We start from the raw sequence: 23,478 nt of genomic DNA on the forward strand, positions 1-23,478 counted from the left end.
GTTTGCTTCGCGCCGAATTCGAACCAAGGATACTCAGGCTCGTGAAACTTCGCCCATGGAAATTCATGTAGTTTATTCCACTCCGCTCAGTGCCACTCTAACAGTGACTCTGTTCGTCCCTCAAATAGTGTGCGTCGACATCGCCGGAAATCCCGTCAAGTCGCAAGTGATTTTGTACCAGTGTCAGTTCACGTTGCACGAGACAGTCGCTCTTGTCGTCAGCAGGACAATATACTTTTTGTAGACTTGGACATTAACGGCAAAGTGATACCATTCCATCTCGATACTGGAGCTGCAGTTTCACTGATCAATCAAGACACGTACAAACAGCTGGGCACACCTCCGTTGCGTGCCGCAAATGTTAAGTTAACTAGTTATTCAGGTCAAGATATTCCTGTGTTAGGACAGTGCAGCCTTCTTGCAACATACAAGGGACAGACAAAACTTGTGTCATAGTACGTCCTTCGTTCTTCTTCTGCAGTGAACTTGTTTGGTTTCGATTTATTTCAGTTGTTTAACTTGTCTATAGTAAATCAGGTCCTATCAGTGAACCAGACTGTGCCTTCAGACAGTGTTTCTCGTCTGTGTGAAGAATTTGCAGACAATTTTGCACCGGGCCTTGGTTGCGCTAAGAACTATAAAGCACAAATTTGAACTGAAAGTAAATGCGCAACCGAAATTTTTCAGAGCGCGCAATGTTCGCCACGCATTGCGTGATGAGGTCGCAAAAACATTACACGATTTGGAATCACAAGGTGTAATTGAACGTGTGCAGGCTTCTCTCTGGGCATCACCCTTAGTAATTTTGTCGAAACCTTCCGGAAAATTGAGACTTTGTGTGGACTTCAAGGCAACAGTGAATCCGCAACTAGTGATTGCAACTTTTCCTTTACCCCAGCCGGAAGATCTTTTTGACAAACTGTGCCCAGGTAAATATTTTTCGAAGTTGGACCTAGCAGATGCGTACTTGCAAATACCGGTGGACGAAGAATCCCAGCGCGTTTTGGTGGTTAACACGCATCTTGTTTTGTATTGATTCAAACGACTGCCATTCGGGTGTGCATCCGCCCCTGCATTGTTTCAGCAATATCCCCAAACTGTTAGTGCGTCGGTCCCTACTGCAGCAACTTATCTGGACGATATTGTGATCTCCAGAAAGACGGAAGAAGAACATATGGCCAATCTCAGAACATTATTTCAGGTCTTGCGACAAAATGGTCTTCGCTTGCGTAAGGACAGATGTGTGTGTTTTGCCCGTGACTTACCCTATCTGGGCCATGTACTCAATGCCCAAGGCATACATCCGAGTCCAGAGCACCTCCGTGCCCTACAAGACTTGCCTTCGCCGCAGAATTTGAAGCAGCTACAGAGTGTGCTGGGAAAAATCAACTATTATAAATATGTGCCGCATGCCTCTTCCATTTAAGCTCCGCTTCATCGCTTACGCCGTAAAGGTGTTCCGTTCGTCTGGACGACGGAATGCGAAAGCGCCTTTCGCCAGTTGAAATCGGCGTTGCTTTCCAATACTTGCCTTACGCCTTTCGATCCCCAGACAAACCTTTGACATCGCTTTTTCATCCGAACAAGCCTTTACCTCCACGTACGTCACAGAAATTTATTCGCTGGTCTATTTTCCTCTCGCAGTACCGCTACGATATCTTGTACTGGTCCACTGCTAAGCACGTAAACGCCGATGCGTTGTCCCATTTGCCTGTTGCTCAGGATAGAGCATTCGATTCCTCCGAACTTGCTTGCATGTTCATTGATTCAGAAACCGATGCCGTGGTCGAATCGTTTCCGATTGCCACTGCCACAGCGGCCGACCCTGTCCTTGCTACCATTCTGCGTTTTGTTGCTACGAAATGGCCTTTGTCAAAGTCACGCATCGGGGATCCGTTGGTTTGCCGATTTTTTGCTCACCAGGAGAGACTTTTTGTTCCACGTGGTGTTTTGCTGTTGCGTTCTGATATTGATCAGTCCAGGGTCGTGGTCCCACGTTCGTTACAGTCCTCTGTCTTAGGGCTTCTCCACCAAGGACATTGGGGTATAGTGAGAACGAAACAACTGGCTCATCAGCACTGTACTTGGTTCGGATTCGATGCCGCGATTACGAATATGTGCTCTTCTTGCATGGTGTGTGCCGAACAACAGTCAGCCCCACCGCGGAAATTCATTGCAGGGCCAAAAGCCACTTCCCCTTGGCAACGCTTACACATCGATTTTGATGGTCCATTCTGGAACGCTCGATGGTTGGTTGTGGTAGATTCATTCGGTAATTTTCCTTTTGTTGTCCGGATGTCTTCCACGACGTCATCTGCCAACATCCAAGCGTTATCTGCTATCTTTAGCACTGAAGGCCTTCCACGGACTATTGTTTCCGACAATGGCCCACAATTCATGTCCGCAGAATTTCAGTCATTCTGAAAGGCCAATGGTATTCAACATCTGACGTCCGCGCCGTTTTCGCGAGTCAAACGGTGCCGCTGAACGATTGGTCAGAACTTGCAAGTCACAGATGTTGAAGTTAAAAAGAGTCGAATTCTCGGGAGGACGCGTTATTGCTCTTTTTGACCTCGTATCGCTCTCAGCTCCGAGATGGTCACTCGCCAGCTGAGTTGCTCCACGGTCGTCCTCATCGTTACTTGATGTCTTTGCTACATCCGCCGCATCAGGTTCCTGTGCAGCGGCAGACACCTGCTTTTGCTCCAGGCGACGTTGTCTACTATCGTTGGCTCGCAGGGCGCATTCTTCGCTGCCTCGGACGCGCTATGTGTCTGGTTTTGGGGGCCTCTGGTGAGGTGCGCCGGCATCTCAACCAGCTGCGCCTCTGTCGTCGCATGGGATCTGCCGCTCGCCGTCTGCTTTCAGCGACGGTGCCGTCCGGTCAGCGTCCTGGGGACCCATCTACTGGATCGCCTCAGCCCCAGGTGTTACCGACGCTGCCTTCCATTTTGCCTCATGGCGACGCGCCGCCGCCACTGCCGCCGCCGCCGGCGACGCCCGCAGTGGACGCGTCGTTGCAACCGCCGGGCGCCTCCCTGGGTCACGCGCTGCCGATCGCTTCCCGTGACCGGATGTCCTCCAACATGGAACTCTTGCCCCCTCCGGACCATATGTCGTCTTCACCCGTCGGGTGCCCCGGCCCGATGGAGGTCGACCCTTCGGCCCCTCCTGTCTCTCTGCGGGCGCATACACCGCATGTTGGCGTGCCCCCTGGAGCAGGTTTTCAGGCGTTTCCTAGCTCCCCGCGGTCCGAATGGCTGGGGGCGGGTGGCACAGTCTCGCCTGTTGTTAGGGCCCCCACCTCGTCGCATACGTCAATATGGGGTCCTCCCCACGGCGGGCGGAAGCCTTATGCCACAACCGTACGCCGATTTGCGAGGGAGGATTGTGGTGTCACTGCCAGACACCACACTTGCTAGGTGGTAGCCTTTAAATCGGCCGCGGTCCGTTAGTATACGTCGGACCCGCGTGTCGCCACTATCAGTGATTGCAGACCGATCGCCGCCACACGGCAGGTCTAGAGAGACTTCCTAGCAGCCGGCCGCGGTGCTCTAGCGGTTCTAGGCGCGCAGTCCGGAACCGCGCGACTGTTACGGTCGCAGGTTCGAATCCTGCCTCGAGCATGGATGTGCGTGATGTCCTTAGGTTAGTTAGGTTTAAGTAGTTCTAAGTTCTAGGGTACTGATGAGCACAGATGTTAAGTCCCATAGTGCTCAGAACCATTTGTACCATTTTTAGACTTCCTAGCACTCGCCTCAGTTGTACAACCGACTTTGCTAGCGACGGTTCACTGACAAAATACTCTGTCATTTTGCCGAGACGATCGTTTAGCATAGCCTTCAGCTACGTCATTTGCTATGACCTATCAAGATGCCATTATCAGTTACTATTGATATTGATTCATGTACCGTCAAGACCGACGTTCTTCATTAACGGATTAAAGTTAAGTATTCCACCAGCTACGTCCGTTTTTCTAAATTCTAATTTCCTTCTCCTGTTCCAGACCTCACGCCAGCCTGGGTGAGCTAAAACGCGTGCCTTTCGGCCTCCTCCTAGTAACACGGTGTTGGCTCTGCTGCCAACCAAAACAATAACATCCATAGAAACCAGAATCAGGATGATAAAAGATTACTAGTTAAAGGCTGCTTTTGTAAAAAGGATTGCGAGAAAGTTGATCAATATTACAAAGTACGCAAGAGAATACTATTTGGAAGAATAAATTTAGACCATTGGAGATTTTGTCGGCCAGTATATTGATAAACATATTATATATACTCATGAAAGCTATGGACACTTTGGTGTTTTTAAATGTTTAAACATATTACAGGAAAATGGAGACTTCCACAATATGGCAAAAAGAGTAAGAAAATTAATTTAAACTTGTGTTAGAAGCCTACGAATGCAGGTAAGTAGCAAAGCTTGTCATGGTCAGATTGAAAATGTACTACATTGTTGCTATCAGTTTATATGGCTAGTTACCATCAACAAAAGGAGAATACTGTGTTATATATGTCATAGTGTGCATAAAAGTATGCCTTCTAAGGAAGCATCAAGTGAAGCACTGGTTTCAAATATAAGAATGGATACCTGTAAAACTGATTTGTGATAATGGATCACTGTTTGTCTCTCCATCTTGGAAGGCATTTATTGAGAGGACTGGAATAAAACGCATTTTAATATTTGCCTATCATCTGGCTAGCAATCCTGCAGGGATATATAGGAGAAAGACTGATAAGTTGTGCAGGACCAATTGCAATCATAAACACCAGTCTTGACTCAGCTAATTTTGGAGATGCGATGAACAGTTTGCAACACAAATCCACAGGTTTTTCATCACATAAAATACCATTCGAAAAAAAATCGGACAATGTCATTAACAAATTTATTGAATTGCAGGACTGTAAAACTATTTCAGCACAAGAAGAAGTAACGAAGACACAAGCCTAATCAAGAAAGAAGAGATATGATGCTAGAGTTACAATAACACAGATGAAAAAAATGGCTCTGAGCACTATGGGACTTAACATCTGTGGTCATCAGTCCCCCAGAACTTAGAACTACTTAAACCTAACTAACCTAAGGACATCACACTCATTCATGCCCGAGGCAGGATTCGAACCTGCGACTGTAGCAGTCACGCGGTTCCGGACTGAGCGCCTAGAACCGCTAGACCACCGCGGCCGGCAACACAGATGAAGACAGAAGATTTAGTCTTAGCTAATACACATGAGAGATCCAAATTGTTAACTGTCGAGTTAAAAAAGTTCTTTGATACGTTATGTATGTAAGTCCATTTGAGATATTGACAAACCCAGACCCATATAAACGGATTCATCCGAAATCTGGCAAACTGCTTGGACTAAGGAATACAACAGATATGACATGTATTCACGGAGCTCAAAGAATGACTATGTAAATAAACTGAGGCTGCAAATTTAGTTGTTGATCGAAAGGAAAACTTTTCTCTGACAATATTTTTCATGTGCTATTTACAGTTGATGGCTTGGTTAAGAAAAACTCATTTAAATGTTGACATAAAATTTAATTGGCTTTTTGTGTTAATAAATTGTTTAAAACTTCAGGAGAACATACATTTGTACTGTGTGATGTGCCATGGCAGGCACAGGGCTCCTACTGTTGGAACATTTCTGCACATTAGTTTCTGTGCTACATACATTCCTATCCGATCCTGTTAGTCTTTTGGAAACATTTTCTTCTATTAATATTGTCATTCATAACTACTTAAAATTACTCAATTATACTGATACATCAAAAAATACACTGATTTAATGCTGATTCATTAATTAGATGCAGTTATTGAAAAGCACTTGTAATTCTGAGTGACACATAGTGTTTAATATTAGGAAGGTAGTGAAGAACATTGCCACTATTAACACTATTTGAAGACACTTAATGATACTGAACAACTGAATATTTGTTTATACTATGTGAAAAGTGAAACAGTTTGATAGAATATGCTACATAATGGATAGCGAGTGCTACACAATTTTACTGATTTCACATTGTTGTATAACGACAGAAACATACACTGTTCTAAATTTAGAAGATGATTGAGGTAATCTATACTCTTGAATAAATAGTGACCGAATATTTCTCATTTAAGTGGAGAATTAAAAAGACTTCTGCTCTCATGATATTTACCTAAATTTTCGCTATTTGATACATGTTTATGTGATCTACCATTGTAGATAATTATACGATTTACCTATATTCACTAATATTTTTGCAAGCTTATAAGAAACTTTCTAATAGTTTTATGTGTCATAATTAATACTCTCAATACCTGTGTACCATGTGATTGGACGAAATTGATATCCGATCACATTAAGTGATACTGATATCATTGCTATAGACCTACACAATGTACGTAGACGTATTTTTCTGCTATTACATATACAGTTATCATGTTGTAGAAATTAATGTGCATTCAGTTATTTGTTCCTCTGTATCAGGTACTACAAATTATGTACGCGAGCCCGTTTTTGCAAATAAATATTTCAAGCGCGTGTCATACTAGTTTTAACATGTCCTTTAGTTAATATTTTAACTGCAAGGAGCACCAAGCATTCGAGATTCTTATTTAATGAGCGATATCATGTGTGGTTTGCAAATCTTTGAGTGATGCGCCGTAAATGTGAATCTGTATTTCCTAAATGTCACAAATAATACGCAGATGCCTTAGTCCACGACGATGTTTTGTAGCAACAGCGGATAACGGAATACGGCGAAAAGCACCCTTGAAATCAGATTAGCCGTAAGATGAAGTGCCTCGATTCGCACAAACATTCGTGGTGCCGTAATACATAAAGCGCACCTCCGTTGACAGCCGCTGGGGTAACAGACAGTTCGGCGCCGTTCCAGCCTTCGGTGTGGCCCAAAGTGCCAGTCCCGTCCGAATACAAACATTTTGCATCAACGTGGTGTTTGCACTCACTTTAATAAGCCGCAGTATCATCATGCAGAAAACCAATCTCCCACAGGAACTGGTTACATTGTGTTGCTTTATCAACATTAGCCGTTCCAAAAACAAATTGGCGACTACTGCAACTTCTGATACACAGGCACCATGTAAATGCTTGCGCTTTCTCTCTCTCTCTCTCTCTCTCTCTCTCTCTCTCTCTCTCTCTCTCTCTGTCTCCACAGACAGACAAGTAAATCTCTCCATATATATAAAGGCAACACTCGTTCGTCTTCTGTTAGAATATTGATGCGCGGTGTGGGATCCTTACCAGGTGGGATTGACGGAGGACATCGAAAGGGTGCAAAAAAGGGCAGCTCGTTTTGTATTATCAAGTAGTAGGGGAGAGAGCGTGGCAGATATGATACGCGAATTGGGATGGAAGTCATTACAGCAAAGACGTTTTTCGTCGCGGCGAGATCTATTTACGAAATTTCAGTCACCAACTTTCTCTTCCGAATGTGAAAATATTTTGTTGAGCCCAACCTACATAGGTAGGAATGATCATCAAAATAAAATAAGAGAAATCTGAGCTCCGACAGAAAGGTTTAGGTGTTCATTTTTCCCGCGCGCTGTTCGGGAGTGGAATGGTAGAGAGGTAGTATGATTGTGGTTCGACGAACCCTCTGCCAAGCACTTAAATGTGAATTGCAGAGCAGTCATGTAGACGTAGATATAGATGTGGGCACATAGGCCATGTCCATCAAAACTGCAGGGATGGAAAATAAACTCAACCTGCGTACGCCCAACAAATTAATATTGATTCAGTTGATACCGGTGCACTCCTGGTACACAGGCACCATGTAAATGCTTGCGTTTTCTCTCTCTCTCTCTCTCTCTCTCTCTCTCTCTCTCTCTCTCTCTGTCTCCACATACAGACAAGTAAATCTGTCCATATATATAAAGGCAATGACCTCATGGACTGATCATCGCACAGGCTAAATTGCTAAGGCCACAAACTTGAAATATGGAGAGTGTGATGATCTTATACTGTAGGTACCATTCAAGAAATTTTTTTCGAAATTCCATACCTCAGTGGGTGAAACAGGAGATTAACGGTTTTTTAAAATTTTTGGTATTAATGCAGTTTTGAAGCTAGAACTACGAAAATTGGTATTTGGTCTCCCGGTCAGAAATAAAGAATACGTATTTCACCATTGGAAATTTAGCACCTTTGCGTATGAAATAGTTAGTAAAACCTTTTTCTAAAACATATCATTATTAAGGAACTACTAAAGCATTTCCCAAGCTACGTCTATGAAAATTGCTAATTGACTTCTCGGCTAGAAATAAAATATACGTGTTTCACTGTTTTTGGAAATTCAGCGCCTAAGGAGATGAAATAAGGAATGAAGGTTTTTATGGAATTCTAATTTTTTAAACAATTTTTGGACCTAAATTTATGACACTGCGTATTTGTCTTCTCGAGCAGAGATAAAATAACAACGAGTTTTAGTGGTTTGAGAAATTCAACCCCTAAAGGGGTGAAATACGGTCTGACTGATTCATTGACTCATCATCATCCAGGCGAAACCGCTAAGGATAGAAAGTTGAAATTCGGAAAGTGTTTTATCTTATAACGTAGGCATCGTTTAGCAAGGGATTGTTCGACACTCCATCACGAGGCAGAGAAAATCCCTGACCCCGCCGGGAATCGAACCCGGGAACCCGGGCGTGGGAAGCGAGAACGCTACCGCACGACCACGAGATGCGGGCAGCTCTATGAATGTTTATATTTGTCTTCTAAAGAAATATGTGTTATAGGACGAATGTTTCTGTGGAAATATCATTATAAGAAACGGTAGCATTAACAAATATATACGGCTCTAGCTGCCAGAGGCACTTTTTGGTCAGAAGTACATGCGGAAAAAGACCGTGCCTTAGTTCGCGTGCAGAGTTTGAAAGATAATGGAATTCGTGAGCAAAATAAAATTTCGATTGACGGAAAACAAAACATATCTGAGCAGACCATACAGTCAACGTGAGCGAGGCAGTGGGTGCTAAGTTATTTATAAATTTCAACTACACTCCTGGAAATGGAAAAAAGAACACATTGACACCGGTGTGTCAGACCCACCATACTTGCCCCGGACACTGCGAGAGGGCTGTACAAGCAATGATCACACGCACGGCACAGCGGACACACCAGGAACCGCGGTGTTGGCCGTCGAATGGCGCTAGCTGCGCAGCATTTGTGCACCGCCGCCGTCAGTGTCAGCCAGTTTGCCGTGGCATACGGAGCTCCATCGCAGTCTTTAACACTGGTAACATGCCGCGACAGCGTGGACGTGAACCGTATGTGCAGTTGACGGACTTTGAGCGAGGGCGTATAGTGGGCATGCGGGAGGCCGGGTGGACGTACCGCCGAATTGCTCAACACGTGGGGCGTGAGGTCTCCACAGTACATCGATGTTGTAGCCAGTGGTCGGCGGAAGGTGCATGTGCCCGTCGACCTGGGACCGGACCGCAGCGACGCACGGATGCACGCCAAGACCTAGGATCCTACGCAGTGCCGTAGGGGACCGCACCGCCACTTCCCAGCAAATTAGGGACACTGTTGCTCCTGGGGTATCGGCGAGGACCATTCACAACCGTCTCCATGAAGCTGGGCTACGGTCCCGCACACCGTTAGGCCGTCTTCCGCTCACGCCCCAACATCGTGCAGCCCGCCTCCAGTGGTGTCGCGACAGGCGTGAATGGAGGGACGAATGGAGACGTGTCGTCTTCAGCGATGAGAGTCGCTTCTGCCTTGGTGCCAGTGATGGTCGTATGCGTGTTTGGCGCCGTGCAGGTGAGCGCCACAATCAGGACTGCATACGACCGAGGCACACAGGGCCAACACCCGGCATCATGGTGTGGGGAGCGATCTCCTACACTGGCCGTACACCACTGGTGACCGTCGAAGGGACACTGAATAGTGCACGGTACATCCAAACCGTCATCGAACCCATCGTTCTACCATTCCTAGACCGGCAAGGGAACTTGCTGTTCCAACAGGACAATGCACGTCCGCATGTATCCCGTGCCACCCAACGTGCTCTAGAAGGTGTAAGTCAACTACCCTGGCCAGCAAGATCTCCGGATCTGTCCCCCATTGAGCATGTTTGGGACTGGATGAAGCGTCGTCTCACGCGGTCTGCACGTCCAGCACGAACGCTGGTCCAACTGAGGCGCCAGGTGGAAATGGCATGGCAAGCCGTTCCACAGGACTACATCCAGCATCTCTACGATCGTCTCCATGGGAGAATAGCAGCCTGCATTGCTGCGAAAGGTGGATATACACTGTACTAGTGCCGACATTGTGCATGCTCCGTTGCGTGTGTCTATGTGCCTGTGGATCTGTCAGTGTAATCATGTGATGTATCTGACCCCAGGAATGTGTCAATAAAGTTTCCCCTTCCTGGGACAATGAATTCACGGTGTTCTTATTTCAATTTCCAGGAGTGTATATTCAAGAGTGACCGATAGTTTAATCAGTGAACGTAGAACCCCAACCAACTGTAACGAACATTTCAGCATCTCTGTACTAAACGACGGAAACGTTTTAGCTGTGTATAGCATATAGCATTGTAGTTTTTTATTTAGGAGCGCTGTACTCCATTTACATGGTTCCACCTCTCAATCCTTATAAGGAAATAGACAATTTGTCTTAGTAATCTGCCAGATTATTTACACGAAGACGTGGATTACCATCCTAGTCTCACATTGTAAGTCAGTTGCTACCCAACCCATTCCGTTTGCACTTAGCCTTACGAAAGAAAGAGACATATCGCGCGTAATCAGGATATTTTACGTAGTTGCAGAAGCTGTAAAACACACATTTTGAGGGTCAAGAAACGATTTTTTTTATGTGTTACTTGAGATTTGAAAAACAGTATTAACATGCAAACTGTAATGGATAATATTGTACCGGCACTGGCGTGAAAACACCACGATACAATCATTTCGGCACAAAATAGTCGAGAATGGCTCGACTACAAGCCCCGGGCAATGAAACCGTGAAGAGGAAACGAAACTGGATGTGCGTGTCAATCTAGGGGGAGAGCAGACAGACCGAATAACGCGTACGTATGAGCACGAAACAAACACATGGCGCCCAGCAGGAGTTACAGAGTAACCAAACACACCGAAACACAGCGCTGCGCGAAGCGAAGGTCCGGTCCGAGGTTCACTGGCGGAGAAAAAGAATTGTACGCCGGTAAGTGGCGTCGACTTTCATCCCACGTTGCCACTTGGGGGATAGAAGGTGTAGTGATAATAGTTTAAACGTCGTCCGCCAACGGATAGCGTAGTGGTACAGCTATCAGAGCGCCACCTGTATCTACACTTTAAAAGGGAATGCTTACAGCCAGCGTTACCATTCCACCGAAATGCACCCGTGCTTCCTACAGCCACCTGAGCGAGTTTGAAAAGGGTCAAATTCCGGACTTCCGAGTGGCGGGATCGTCTTTTCGGAGAATTGTCAACAAGTTGGTGGTGTTATGCCACTTGTGCAATGATGTTGGTATCAGTGGTCACGTGAACACTGTCACACCAGTAGACGAGGTGCTGGACGTCCATCCAGCACAGACACCGGTTAGGTTCGTCGTACTGTAAGAGCAGCAGTGGCATATCGTACAGCTACCACAGCACAGATAAGAGGCTTGTTAGCATAGCCATGTCAACACGATCTGTTTCAGCTGTTATTATCGATGGACCACAGGTACTCAACCTCTAGCCTGTCTTCCACTCACGTCACAGTATCCACGTGTACGGCTCAGACTGGTGCCTAGAGAGGATCATCTGGAAGGTGGTATGACGCGTTGCGGTCTTCGGCGATGAAAGCATATTCTGACTGCAGAAAGTGATGGTTGTTTGCAAGTACGGCGTAGATCTGGTCAGCGCTGCCTCGTAGAATTCTTTGTCCAAGACACGCTGGCTCCAACCCTGGCGTTACAGTCTGGGATGCGACAAGCTACAACTCTTATTCACGTTTGGTATTTCTCAAGGGGACGGTAATCAGCGCTCGGTGGTTCGTTCTTTTGTCTTTCTTGTAACAGGAAGATGATTTGTTGTTCCAGCTGGATAATGCTCGCTCATACACTGCCCTTGAAACTCAGTGTGCTCTGCAAGACGTATAGCAACTTCCCTGGCCAACACAATGCACGATCGACTGGATGTCAGAGTCAGCGGCTGCATTACTACCCGTAGGAGCTACACCACATACTAATATGGGTGTTTCAGCATGGATCCATACCAGGTACCTCAGAACCGCTTCAGCTACTGAACTGTATGTGTTATCATCTGATGTACTCCTTAGCACTGTTTAAACAATAAAATGTGAGGGAACTGGAAACCTCTGAAACATTGCACTAGTTTTTTTCTGGTATTGTGTTTTAGGGCCGTGTAAGAACTACAAAGCGTGACCTATTTCTGATGGAAGGTAAACACCAGGGTCAGTGACTCTACCCATAGAACAGTTAGTGCACTACCCCTTTCACAGTCTTCTGCACCATTCTGCTGCAATACCTGTGCCAAATTCTATCTCTGAAAGCTTTGTTGAGGATAGTCTACATGAGCTAGTTATAAAAGTAATTAATGAAACTTTTTTCCGGAAAAGTTCACTAATTACTTTTTTCGCTGGAAAACTGATCTTGCGTTGTGAGGCCACATAGTGAATATTGTATGTATCCATCCACATCATCACTTTTAACAAACATGTTTTCACTTATATTAATAAAAGAGGTTATCATTTGGGGCAGCATACGCACTCGGCATGTTTTAGAAATGTCTGAAACGATTAATTCAGAAACTAGATGTCCTAGGTGTGCTAGTAATCTTGATTATGATGTCACTGGTGTAAATGACCAGAATTATTTCAATAAATTGTGAACACTTTCCGACAGATTAAACAATGAGTCCTAAAACTTAATCACAATAATCGTATGTTTCCTAATGACCAAACACGATACTTATGCAGTTATAGTGGAATATTATCAACTCACCAATCTTTTGAAGTCATACACTTTTTTACGAGCACCCTAAAATCTGAAAGAATTGCTGGCTTCCCTGCTTCAACCATTACGAAAAATATAGGCCATCTAGAACTGATAAAATACACAGCCTACACAGGCCTAGCTAAGAAGGCTTCCCGTACATACCGTCTTCGAAATACAATACAGCATTCGTTACACTAAAACTGAAACTACCATCGGCCCCTCCACTTGCGCCCATAATGCTATGCGATCAGTTACACTTGTCCTAGTGGCAGCTAGGATTAGTTGGATTAGGTGATATTATCGACCACAGATATTCTGTTGGACAGGAGTAACAAACTGCATATCGGTCAAGGCGCTGAACTAGCCTAAAGTAAACTGTGCACAGAGAAAAACAGTCTTAACGATATTAGACACACCAAAAAATGTTTTGCATCGCCGCCGATTCCCAGAAGCTAGACGTTGACTTTCGATATTGTATCACAGACAAAGCCCCTTTGACTGTTCAGAGATGTCACTAAACTCGCCGAAAGAAGTAAACAACCATGCATGATCAGCGGCTATTAGACGGAGGGGATCCGACTACAGATCAGTTTCAGTCATTCCACAAGGGAGGACTTACACAGCTCGTGTTGTCTGTAGTTCAACCATGCCTAGACGGTCAATAACGAGGTTAGATCGCGTCCGAATTGTTACTTTGTGCCAGGAAGGGCTCTCAACAAGGGAAGAGTCCAGGCGTCCCGGAGTGAATCAAAGCGATGTTGTTCGGACATGGAGGAGATACAGAGAGACAAGAACTGTCGCTGACATGCCTCGCTCAGGCAACCCAAGGGCTACTACTGCCGGATTACCGCTACCACCGGATTATTGCATGGAGGAACCCTGTCAGCAATGCCAACATGTTGAATAATGCTTTTCCTGCAGCAACAGGACGTCGTGTTATGACTCAAATTGTGCGCTATAGACTATGCGTCATGCGCACCTTCACTCCAGACCTCCATGGCGAGGTCCAGCTTTGCAACTACGACACCATGCAGCGCGGCACAGACGATCCTAGGAACAAGCCGAATGGTCCGATCAGAATTGGCATCACGTTCTCTTCACCGATGAGTGTGGCATATGCCTTCAACGAGACAATCATCGGAGACGTGTTTGGAGACGACCCGGTCAGGTTGAACGCCTTAGACGCACTGTCCAGCGAGTGCAACAAGGTGAAGGTTCCCTGATGTTCTGGGGTGGCATTATATTCGGCCAATGTACGCCGCTGGTGGTCATGGAAGGCGCCTTAACGGCTGTACCATGCGTAAATGATATCCTCCGACCGATAGTGCAAACATGTCTCAGCATATAGGTGAGGCACTCGTCTTCATGGACGACAGTTCGTGCGCCCATCGTGCACATCTTGTGAATGACTTCCTTCAGGATAACGACATCGCTCGACGAGAGTGGCCAGCATGTTCTCCAGACATGAACCCTATCGAACATGCGTGAGATACGTTGAAAAGGACTGTTTATGGACGACGTGACGCACCAACCACTCTGAGGGATCTACGTCGAATCGCCGTTGAGGTGTGGGGCAATCTGGATCATCAGTGTCTTGATGAACTTGTGGATAGTATGCTATGACGAATACAGGCATTCATTAACGCAAGAGGACGTGCTACTGGGTATTAGAGGTACCGGTATGTACAGCAATCTGGACCACCACCTCTGAAGGTCTCGCAGTATGGTGGTACAACATGCAATGTGTGGCTTTCATGAGCAATAAAAAAGTCGGAAATGATGTTTATGTTGATCTCTATTCTAATTTTCTTTACATGTTCCGGAACTTCGGAAGCCGAGCTGACGCAAAACTTTTTTTGGTGAGTGAATATACCGTACAGGACAAAACCTTCTGCTTCTGCAGAGTTAAATCCTGCCTGATTTATACCCACAAAACGCTTGTAGTATCTGAAATAGTATCTCACAGAAACATACCAGCAATTAAAGTACTCAATAGTGTTTAAAAATGCATATGAGAAATTTTTTAGAAGTAAACTCCGAAACATGCTAGTCCTCACACAAGTATTCCTACTTACCAATAGCTCCAAACAGGAAATCGCCAAGCAGAATATCGTCTGTTTGCAACCACACAGGTTTTTTAGCTCAGTCAATAGACACATTAACGAATAATTCACAGAGACTGAACTTCTGATCACGCAAGTCATGGAATTAGGTAGGGGTAAAATATTCTGTTTCACTGGCAACATACAGCAGCATACAAAGATATGAGAATAGTGCGCGAGTAATTCTTCTTAGTTGTTGTTCTTAACCAGATCTATAGTTATCTACATGGACCACTCCAAAAAATTTCATGGTTCCATAGCAGAATAGATGATTAACATTAGGAGGTGCCCTAGATAGACATCGGCTACTTTTGATGTCACTCATGATGGACAAATGAATTCAATAGCCATCAGAGATATTAGCTTCCCGCTATCCCATAAACATTTGTGTCTTAGGTGGTCATACGGGCAGTCATTGTCAGCAGTACCAGAGCACCGCCAACAGTACCACTGACATTAACATTGCCTTTCCCGCCCCCAGTAGTGAATATTCAACATTCCCCCCGATCTTATTTCCTCTGGTTTGCATCGCCAACTCTGAACTCTACTATACTCTCGCCAATGCAGTCGTTGGCATTTGGTAGGCTGCCCATCTACAAGCATAATGACGTCTCAGAGATTATGCCCAAAATTACAGGACATCTTGCGGTATCTACATCTACATCTACATTTATACTCCACAAGCCACCCAACGGTGTGTGGCGGAGGGCACTTTACGTGCCACTGTCATTACCTCCCTTTCCTGTTCCAGTCGCGTATGGTTCGCGGGAAGAACGACTGTCTGAAAGCCTCCGTGCGCACTCGAATCTCTCTAATTTTACATTCGTGATCTCCTCGGGAGGTATAAGTAGGGGGAAGCAATATATTCGATACCTCATCCAGAAACGCACCCTCTCGAGGTGAACCCTGAAGTCACGTCTACAAGCTGCCGGCATCGTAGTGAATATAGGTCAACATTGGTGGCTCGATAGGACCTACAGCCATTGCTCTTCCGATTCTTCATAAGTGAAATCGCTTGAGAACGTACATGCCAATTTCGTTGGGGAGTGAAGCGTAATAGCACAGACACAGAGGAGTAAATAAAAGAACCCAGTTGATGCTACTGGCAGCCTGTCAACGTAATGACCAACGATTGTGACGGATTGTTAGAACACCTATCAATTCTTAACTTGATCCCAAAGTCTGTCGTGATTTTTAACAACCAGTAATACTGACTGGATAAGCCAACTAAAAAGGGGGGGGGGGGATGTATTTATACTAATGTTTGCGGAAGATACGTTGCAGAAAGATATTTATTGTAACGACACACTGTATATGGAGGTGCTGGAGGACATGGAATCTTCCAGCCACGGATGCGTGAGCGGCGACAGCGGGACTACATCAGCAGCCATGGAGCACTGGGTGCCAATGCTGCAATATGAAGCCTTTGAAACAGGGATTTTGATCCGCAGTTATCTCTTCAACATGCATTCTTGTCAACATATGTAACTGAATCTGGACAAGATTTTGACTAATGTCTGATACCGAGTTGGAATTAAATGATATATTTGAGGTCAGTTATGGAAACAAGAGATGCAGTGAATGCAATACATGTTTTCGCAATATACCAGCTTGAGTTACAGAATTTATGTTTTTGTAATTGGTACTACTGTGTTACTGAAGTAATGACGTTTGCAGTGCATACTGATTTGAAGTTATTAGTCTGAACATTTTAATTCAAGTACGAAGCAGTTACGTGAGTAAAAGTGAAGGACAGTTACTCGTGGGGGCCCTATGTAGATTCTTCGATAGTTAAAAGTGCTTTGATCGTGGTTTGTGAGACAGGTTAATCAATAATACACAGTCAGATTTTAATCAGTTTCTGCATCTACATATACGTGATTGCTCTGCTATTCACAATCAAGTGCCTGGCAGAAGGTTCAATGAACCACCTTCAACCTGTCCCTCTACTCTTCCACTCTCGATCGGCACATGGGAAAAACGCGCACTTAAATTTTTCTGAGTGAGCCCTGATTTCTCTTATTTTATCGTGATGATCATTTCTCCCTATGTAGTTTCAATATAAAAGCTGAACATTACACTTTTACTAGGAACATAGAGAGAGCCCCTTTTGCTATTGATCGCTAGTGGATCGATATGTGGCACATGGCGTCAGCCAGGATGCGTGGTTATGAACCTTATTTCACACTTCACATAAAAGGAGACTACACACAGAATGCAGCTGTAAGTTTTGTAATACACGCATTCCGTCCTCATCAGGATGTACCTACTATGTAACTAAATCTTATTCAGATGTACTTGTAGTTTGTCGACTGTATTTACAATGTTACTGGTTCTGATGTTGACGACATTTCGCGATACGACACGAACGTCACTCGGTACCACTCACTGCAGTGATAGTATTTATGTGCAATCCCATCAGCGTTACAGATTTTCAAAGCTTACTGTGTGTTTGCCTCGTGTTTCTTTCATAAAAAACTATGTTAATTAGTCAACTGTACTTAGGTGAATACCGTCTGTGTTGAGTTCATATATCAAGGGGCAGAGCCAATGTATAATAACTAGTTCTCTACTTGCGTCTTTGAGTTTTAAAGACAGACTACATAATGGATTAGACGTAAATTATTGTAAACTCGAACTTACTGCAGTACGTTTTCCCAGCTGTTTGGGCCCGTATTTGATAAACGTCAGCCTGTTTATCTTACGTCTGAAGCCCAGTGTTTCATTCGAAGTGCTGTACTTTGATGTCTAGTACGTCCTACATTTACTTTGAATATCTTGTGATTTGCTGTTCGCTCCTAACGTGGCCACTCTCGGCCAATTGTTTAATTTTTTAATTCACACTATGTTCGACCTTTAAGCGATTTATCTAATGCTCCTAAACATGGTAACTCATAGGAGAACTACCACTGAAGTACACAACTTCGGGCACCTTGAACCGTGATTTATTTTCAAAGAATATTCTTAAGAATTTATTTTATTTACTAGCGATTCATCAAGAACATTAACACATTTAATCACACTATGTAAACATGGAAGTAGTAGCCAGGGAGTAACTGATGAAATCATAATCCAATTCCTTTTAACAAATGGGAATTTCATTCACTTTAATAGTGCCTAAAAGCTTATTTTTTTTTAAGAAACAGATTTATAACTATAATCAGACAGCACCCTCTAAATATCAAAGTTACAATTTATTCAGAGGCAGAGACAAACAGGTTTTGACTATGTGGGCTTTCGGGCAGAGAATCTTGCCGCTCTCTTTTGACATGGCCGTAGTTACGACCGCTCACAACAGCCTCTGAAAGACTACACTGATGCAAATCTGCAACACAGCAGATAACTTTAAACTAAGAGTTTTAACAATTTACACAAGCACACAAACTATGCACCCACCTGTAGGAGGGATGGAAATGGAACAAACACTAACAATTAAAATATTAACCTTGTCACCGAAGGTGCAACTTGATTTTAACTTCTAAGAAAAGTCTTAAGGTGAAAGGGTGGCAACTTTATATGCTTAAATGATCATTTGAATAAAAGCCCATGAAATGCAATCTTATATAACATTCTACAAGGCTGGCCAAACAATAGTTAAGATGCTCTACAGTACAGAGATACCGCCTCTCAAGATCATATGCAATAATATCATAGTTTCCAAAGATCAAAACATATTTCAGGTATTACGCCGTAACACTCCAAGCAATAAATTCGTTAACACACCAAATCCGACAAACATGGCAGAGGCAGCTACTAAAGTATGGTAGATTGTTAGGGAGATTACCAAACAACCCGAACCGCAGGTTGCTCTAACCCACCCCTACTCCACAAGGGAAAAACGAACCACCCAATTTATAAACAACCACCTTCCAGCGGGTGGGCAAACGGAGAAAAATGGTGGGACGACCCCAAAGCAAAACGACTGGTGACCTCACCAAGAAAATAAGTACAATTTAACAAGAGTAAATCAAACAAGATATCACCAATCACTTAACTTCTAATAAACTGCGATTTCTCTAGAAGACCTGGCGCAGCACCCCCAAATCGCTCTCCCGAACCGTCCGCTGCCAGCCGCTTCAACGGACGCCGGAAGGCGCGCCGATCTCCCGTCTCACGGTGTCGAAGCTCGCACCGGCCAGACCGATGTCGTGGGTTGACTCCTGTTGCTCTTGTGTCAACCGCGAAGTCACTACCCCTCGATATACGCCGCGGCGCACTGGACTCACGTGGCGACCTCACATGCGCCGACGCTCAAGACGGACAAGTCATCTTGTGTCTCAGTGCTGGACCGACCAACCGATCGATCCAACCGCCAATGACCATTGCCTGAGCGAACTCGAGCAGACTGGCGGCCTAACGCGCAGACTCAGATGCAGGAACTAAGCCCCGACCGGGCGACCACTCGCTGAGTTCTCTTACTGGCGGAGTGGAAAGACTCTCATTTTTCCGGCTTTAAAGGTTGATCCGAACGACAGACATACTAGCACTCCGAACGACAGACAGACAGTAACTGCCTAACAAATGCGGACGAGAGACAGTTTAGCAAGCTGGGGCGAGAGACTGACCCAGACGGACTCCCTGGCCAGTTCACAGCGCCCCTTAAATGCACGTGAAAAGGTGACCTTTCCCCTTTCCCACCAGAGGGAGACACCAAAGTTGCGATTGCCACAGCGGCGCCACCGCCAGAAACGGAGGGCGACTGCTTCACACAACGCGCAGCGGCGCGCTATTCAAAATAGCAATTTTTACCACGGCTCACACCTGTGGACACTTCATTTAGTTTTCCTAGCGTGCAATAGAAAATAACGAAACATTTGTGGAGTCGTTCATTGTAAAAGGTATAATTAAATACAATAGTTTCTGCTAGACGTTGCCAGTTCTGCCGTCGACCTGCCCATATCAAGGGGCTACCAACAGTGTCTTCTCAACGATCCTTCAGAGAACGCTGTTGCATATCGGCCTCCGCAGGAGGTTCGTGGTTCATACAGCCATGCTGGCTGCTTTTCATTGGCGACGAAGGCTGGAGTTTGCACGTCAGTACCACAACTAGACGTCTTCTGAGTTGCGATAGGTGGCATTTCCTGATGATTCATGTTTGCGCTCCGTCAGACAGATGGACACGTTGGTGTGTACAGCGTGAAAGCTCTGAAACCGAACACCACGCTACAATAATGTGAAAGATCCAGGCCAGAAGCAGTTTCTGGGTGATTTGAAACCATAATGAATCAAAAGAAGTGTGCATCTATGCTATTTGCTTTTCCTTAGCACGACGGCATCTACCAGCAGGACAACACAACGTGTCAGACAGCTAGCAGTGCACATGCGTGGTTAGAAGAGAACAAAGGCGAATTTACAGTACCGCCCTGGTCTATATTTTTAGCATTTATTATTTAATGACTGATTATAGAGTTTTTGTTGAGAATTCACCAGATTGAAACTCAAGTGAGAATCTCTGGGATCACCTCCATCAGGCTGTTTGCGCCACGGATCATCATCAATCGAGAAATGTAGCGCAGCTAGCCACGGCTTGTAGTCTGTACGGCTCCTCGTCCCTGTAGGTACCATTCAGAAACTTACTTAGTCCCTCCTACCGCACGTCTCGCAGCGGTCCCACATGCAGAAGGTGTTACAGGTGGTTACAGAAAAGTGACTGGACAGTGTCAAATTTAACTTTTCGAAATACAAGTAACGCATGAACTAACCAAATCTGATACTGTTGCTCGTCGTCAGTACTGAAACTGGCAGTTGGAATCCGTCCGCTATGGAGAACTGGAACCTTAAATGCTCATTTTTTCTGATACATGGATGCACACATTGTGGTACGTAACCCGCAGAACAATCCACCTCGAATCATCATCATTTACATTATAAAGTCTCTGCATCTGTTGAAAAGAGGCTGTGTAACAATAAATTATAGATCAAAATTTTCCACCATAAGATAGCTTCTTATTTCAAACAGTGCAGTGCAACCTCTTGTTTTCCTTTATGAGATAACTAACAAAAACACTACTGGCCAGTAAAATTGCTACACCACGAAGATGACGTGCTACAGAAGCGAAATTTAACCGACAGGAAGGAGATGCTGAGATATGCAAATGATTAGCTTTTCAGAGCATTCACATATGGTTGGCGCTGGTGGTGACACCTGCAACGTGCTGACATGAGGAAAGTTTCCAACCGATTTCTCATACACAAACAGCAGTTGACCGGCGTTGCCTGGTGAATCGTTGTGATGCCTCGTGTAAGGAGGAGAAATGCGTACCATCACGTTTCCGACTTTGATAAAGGTCGGATTGTAGCCTATCGCGATTGCGGTTTATAGTATCGCGACATTTCTTCTCGTTGGTCGAGATCCAATGACAGTTAGCAGAATATGGAATCGGTGGGTTCCGGAGGATAATACGGAACGCCGTTCTAGATCCCAACGGCCTCGTATCACTAGCAGTCGAGATGACAGGCATCTTATCCGCATCGCTGTAACGGATCGTGCAGCCACGTGTCGATCCCTGAGTCAACAGATGGGGATGTTTGCAAGGCAACAACCATGTGCACGAACAGTTCGACGACGTTTGCAGCAGCATGGCCTATCAGCTCGGAGACCATGGCTGCCGTTATCCTTGACGCTGCATGACAGACAGGAGTGTCTGCGATGGTGTACTCAACGACGAACCTGCGTGCACGAGTGGCAAAATGTCATCTTTTCGGATGAATCGAGGTTTTGTTTACAGCATCATGATTGTCGCACCCGTGTTTGGCGACATCGCGGTGAATGCACATTGGAAGCGTGTATTCGTCATCGCCACACTGGCGTATCACCCAGCGTGATGGTATGGGGTGCCATTGGTTACACTTCTCGGTCACTTCTTGTTCGCATTGACAGCACTTTGAACAGTGAAAGTTACGTTTCAGATGTGTTACGACCCGTGGCTCTACCCTTCATTCGTTCCCTGCAAAACCCTACATTTCAGCAGGATAATGCACGACCGCATGTTGCAGGTCCTGTACGGGTCTTTATGGATGCGGAAAATGTTCGACTGCTACCCTGGCCAGCACATTCTCCAGATCTCTCACCAACTGGAAACGTCTGGTCAATGGTGGCCGAGCAGCTGGTTCGTCACAATACGCCAGTCACTACTCTTAATGAACTGTGGTATCGTGTCGAGGCTGCATGGCCAGCTGTACCTGTGCACGCCATCCAAGATCTGTTTGACTCAATGCCCAGACGTATCAAGACCGTTATTACGGCCATAGGTGGTTGTTCTGGGTACTGATTTCTCAGGATCTATGCACCCAAATTGCGTGAAAATGTAAACACATGTCAGCTCTAGTATAATGTATTTGTCCAATGAATACCCGTTTATCATTTGCATTTTTTCTTGGTGTAGCAATTTTAATGGCCAGTAGTGTATTTGACCAGACCTAAGCTTGTTTGAAGCAGGAGAGTCAAAGATCGCACACTGCCAGTTGGTCCAGCACAGTATTATTAGACGCTTTTTGTGACTGAATTGTTCGAGTAACAGTATCGGATGTAGGCGTCAGTTATCATGAAGCGGAGTTAACTCTCTGGGGAGCACTATTCCACAATAGTTGTTTTCGGCAGACTTGCTGACCCAGATACATTCTTCATTGTCCGATTGTTATCTACTAGCGTTCATCCTTCAGCAGCCAAAATAAGAACAGCAGCACGTTGGTTCTGTTAGGATGCGTTTGGAAATAACGTCGCGTAGTTCATATTTCCGTATTTACCACATGCACTTTGGAAAGACACGAATGCCACTCTAATGCCTCGTCGCGGGGCGATGTAGCGCAGTGGTTAGCACACTGGATTCTCATTCGGTAGGACGACGGTTCCAACCAGCTTCCGGCCATCTAGATTTAGGTTTTCCGTGATTTCTCTACATCACTTGAGGCAAATGCTGGGATAGTTCCTTCGGAAGGGCACAGTCGATTTCCTTCCTCATCCTTCCCTAATCCGAACTAGTGCTCCACCCCTAATGATCTCGATGTCGACGTTAACGCTAACCTCCCACTACTCCTCCGCCTACATGTCGGTGCTTACATACCCGCATCGGAGTCGGGCTATGTTCCACATACACTTCAACAACGCCCTCACACAGAAACTTTTTGATCGCACCTGAAATGAGGCAGCGTAGCGGAGAACTACTGGAAGTTGTGTAACATCACAAGGCTCGCGGAGGCGAGCTACTGCTGTCAACAGCAGCTCTGTATGTGGCCGATGTGGCAGCCCCAGATACTGCAGCGGTTGTCACAGGTAGGATGAGCGGCGAGTGAGTTACATACGCTTTCGCAGGCAGGCAACCCGCAGCACTTTGATATGTGACGTGTGGTGGAATCACAAGGCGCCAGCCAGATACTACACTCCCCCTCCCTTCGGAAAAGAGTGCGGAGCCATGTC

This window comes from Schistocerca nitens, chromosome 8, assembly GCF_023898315.1.
Source record: "Schistocerca nitens isolate TAMUIC-IGC-003100 chromosome 8, iqSchNite1.1, whole genome shotgun sequence".
Taxonomy (NCBI): domain Eukaryota; kingdom Metazoa; phylum Arthropoda; class Insecta; order Orthoptera; family Acrididae; genus Schistocerca; species Schistocerca nitens.